The sequence below is a fragment of the Amphiprion ocellaris genome, chromosome 4 (assembly GCF_022539595.1).
Source record: "Amphiprion ocellaris isolate individual 3 ecotype Okinawa chromosome 4, ASM2253959v1, whole genome shotgun sequence".
Classification (NCBI taxonomy): domain Eukaryota; kingdom Metazoa; phylum Chordata; class Actinopteri; family Pomacentridae; genus Amphiprion; species Amphiprion ocellaris.
The window spans coordinates 13,664,038-13,668,075 of record NC_072769.1 but is presented as its reverse complement, the minus strand read 5'-3'; the positions used below and the strand labels follow the sequence as shown (position 1 = coordinate 13,668,075).

Sequence of the window (4,038 nt, the reverse complement as noted above, 5' to 3'; positions counted from 1 at the left end):
ACCCCTAGACTTTCTATTGGATTAATACACGTTTTCAAGACCAGAACATGTGTGGTCATGTAGCTCTACGGGTTACGCCTGTGATGTTCAGGACTCATTCTTGTATTTTACACTCTCTGATGTTTTCTTTTCTTCATGTCTAGTGTGTGAATCATTTCTGGTTTGTCTCTTCAGTGTCTCATGTGGCCCTGCAGCTTCTCCTCCTCCACCTCCTCCTGAAGCCTTCATCTTCTTCATCATCAGCTGCTCAGTGACTCTGTTGGACGTCTCACCGTGTGGCAGCAGCTCAGGTCAGTGGTGAAGATCCTCTTTATCAGCTCCACACCCACAGACGTAGTGAACGCGGCGTCTGTTGTTGTGCTAATAAGAAGCTGCATCTGAGCAGCAGCAGCTCTGTTCACTCCAGCCTCAGTCACACATGGAGTCAGAGCAACACTCTGTCAGAGCTGATTCCTCAATGTTAGATCTGATTAATCTCTCTCTAGTAACAGGTTATGTACCACAGGCTTTTAAGGTTGCTGTAATCAAACCTTTACTTAAAAAGCCCACTCTAGATCCAGATGTTTTAGCCAACTATAGACCAGTTTCCAACCTCCCATTTCTCTCCAAAATTCTGGAAAGAACAGTTGCAAATCAATTATGTGAACATTTACAAAGGAATAGCTTGTTTGAAGAGTTTCAGTCAGGCTTCAGAGTGCATCATAGCACAGAAACAGCTCTGGTGAAAGTTACTAATGACCTTCTCATAGCGTCAGATAATGGACTGGTCTCTATACTTATTTTATTGGACCTTAGTGCAGCATTCGATACAATTGACCACAAACTTTTATTACAGCGACTAGAACATTCTATTGGCATTAAAGGGACAGCACTGGACTGGTTTAAATCCTACTTATCAGACAGGTTCCAGTTTGTGCATGTCAACAATGACTCTTCTGAGCATACTAGGGTTAATCATGGAGTTCCTCAGGGTTCCGTCTTAGGACCAATACTGTTCACATTATACATGCTTCCCTTAGGCAACATTATTAGGAAGCACTGTATTAATTTCCATTGTTATGCTGACGACACTCAATTGTATTTATCTATGAAGCCAAATGAAACTAATCAGCTAGCTAGACTACAAGATTGTCTTAAGGACATAAAGACCTGGATGACCTATAATTTCTTACTACTAAATTCAGACAAGACTGAAGTCATTGTATTTGGCCCCAAACATCTTAGAGAATTGCTTTCAAAGCATATAGCTACTCTGGATGGCATTACATTGGCCTCCAGTACTACTGTGAGGAACCTCGGTGTTATCTTTGACCAGGACATGTCCTTTAACTCGCACATAAAACAAATTTGTAGGACTTCCTTTTTCCACCTGAGAAATATTGTGAAAATCAGGAACATCCTGTCTCAGAGTGATGCAGAAAAACTAGTCCATGCATTTGTTACTTCTAGGCTTGACTACTGTAATTCCTTATTATCAGGTTGTCCCAATAGCTCTCTGAAACATCTACAGCTGATCCAAAATGCTGCAGCCAGAGTACTGACGGGAGTTAGCAAGAGAGATCATATTTCTCCTATATTGGATTCTCTTCATTGGCTTCCTGTTAAATCTAGAATAGAATTCAAAATCCTTCTTCTGACATATAAAGCTCAACAACCAATCTCCATCATATCTTAAAGACCTGATAGTACCATATTATCCTAGCAGAACTCTTCGCTCTCAGACTGCAGGCTTACTTGTTGTTCCTAGAATCTCTAAAAGTAGAATGGGAGGCAGAGCCTTCAGTTATCAGGCGCCTCTCCTGTGGAACCAGCTCCCAGTTTGGGTTCGGGAGGCGGACACCCTCTCTATTTTTAAGACCAGGCTTAAAACCTTCCTTTTCGACAAAGCTTATAGTTAGGGCTGACTGGGGGACCCTGACGGGGTATGCTTGTGTTTTCATTTGCACAACTGACTTCCCCTCTTGACGTCCCTTAGTTCTGCCCCTAGTTATGCTGCTATAGGCCTAGACTGCTGGGGAACCTCTCTTGATGCACTGAGCCCTTCTCTAACTACCTATGTATTTACTACATATACCATTATTGCATTACATTCACTCTGTTTCTTTCTGTGTCCTTTCTCCGAGTGTCCCTGGTCCCAGAGCTGGATGCTGGATGCTTCAGATGTGTGGCTGTGTTTTATGGTCCTTGTGTCCCACCCCCCACCTCTCTATCTCTACCCCTCTATCTCTACCTCTACCCCTCTATCTCTACCTTTCTACCTCTTCTGTCCCTCTCAACCCGCCCGGCCAGCAGGCAGATGGTTCCCCCCACATTAGAGCCGGGTTCTGCTCGAGGTTTTTTTCCCTGTTAAAAGGGTGTTTTCCTTGCCACTGTCGCCTTTTGGCTTGCTCTGGGGGTCAGGCATATGGGTTCTGTAAAGCGTCTCGAGACAATTTGACTGTAATTGGCGCTATATAAATAAAATTGAATTGAAAATTGAATTGAACTGAGAGCTCTCAGCAGTTTTCTACCCATTTAAGAACAGGACAAACCGAACAAGCTGTTGTATCGATTTGTCCACGATTTCCTCTCGTGTCCATTTTAAGGAGTTTGCAGTCAACCAAGGCCGACTCAGAATCACTCCCACCGGGAAGATCTGTGAAGGAAGGTCCACCCGGCTGGTCCAGAAGCTCCGGTCCAGCAGAGCAGCGTCAGGATGGAGACGTAACCGGGTGAGTTAACTAGAGAGGCGACACATTCACATAGAAAATCCAACAATTCCTTCTGTTTTTACAGTTTGTGACTCTGGTAAATGGTGTCATTTTTCAAAGCTGGTGGGTTTTGGGCTTCACAGATTGAACCTAAATGCTTTTCTTAAACAAACTGCTGAGCTGCTGCACAGTGAAATGTTTGAGTGGAGCTCAGGATGAAAGCATCAGAGCTGTTTTACATGTTTTTATGTTCAGCTAATATCATTTCCTCTGGACAATGTTTGTGGTGTTAGAAGTGGACGTTTGTAGGGAGTTTTCAGTTGTAATACTTAAATGCATAAATATTTGCAGTGGTGGTTTCACTGCAAGCATCTACTGATGTCACCAGTGAAGTAAATAAAAACAGCATTTGTTGAACTTTACGCCTCTCAGTGTCTGCAGTTAGTTTAGCTGAATCAATGCAAAGATATTTCTATTTTTCTACATGACAGGAATGTCAGTGAAATCCAAATGCTAAGAATAAACAAGTGATCTGCCTGGTCACAGATCCCACTTTAATCCAAAATAAAGACTTTGCAAGGAAATGAACTTGAAATATGAGCCACCAGTAAAAGTTGTGATCAGACAGAAGGGCCTGTATTTTATCTTTGGAGAAGTTTAACATGTAAGTTTGTGCAGCTGATCAGTGGTGAGGCCTGTGGATGACTGGAGATGTGTGTGGACACTTAGACGAAGCAGCAAATGTGTTGAAAATGAGTTGTCTTCTCAGAGTCTTGAAGATGTTTTGTCAGAGCTAAGAAAGAAGTAAGAGATCCTGCAGGTGATTGTTGAGTGGTGTTGAGGAATTTGAATGTAGAGGAATAGCAAAGAGATTTTGAAGATATTTAAGCCATAAGTTGTATTTTATTTGTTTGCTGTTCTCTCCCATTTGTAGTGAAGAGAAGTGATTTGACATGAAGAATGTGATTTGTGTGGCTTTGAAATTGTGTTAAAATGTAAAAATGAGTGATGAGGAGAAGAGTGTGACTTTTTAGTATTGTGTTTTTTAGCGTGTTCTTTAAAAGTTGTAGGTAGATTATCTTCTTTTTTTGATTTTGTGGATTGTTTTTTTTTCTTTCAGTGTTGATGTCACCGCCTTGACGAATAGAAGAAAAGCCTGTATTTGGGTATGTAGGACTGGTAGTCCAGAGGTAGTGGTGGTGGTTTGGAACCTGGAGAGTGCAGGTTCAATCCCCCACCCTGCTCAAGCTTTTTTTTTTTTACATTTGGGCAAAATTTGCCAAAAATCTTCTTGAAAGACAGGTGCCTTCGTGCCTTCGTGCCTTCGTGCCTTCGTGCCTTCGTGCCT

The 4,038-nt window shown here is 42.2% G+C and overlaps 1 long non-coding RNA gene across 1 annotated transcript; it reads left to right on the top strand.

Moving 5' to 3' along the window:
* Positions 1-4,038, top strand: LOC129348793 (uncharacterized). Its single transcript, XR_008601486.1, has 3 exons — positions 1-290; positions 2,586-2,711; positions 3,811-4,038. It is a non-coding gene; the product is annotated as an uncharacterized LOC129348793 (long non-coding RNA).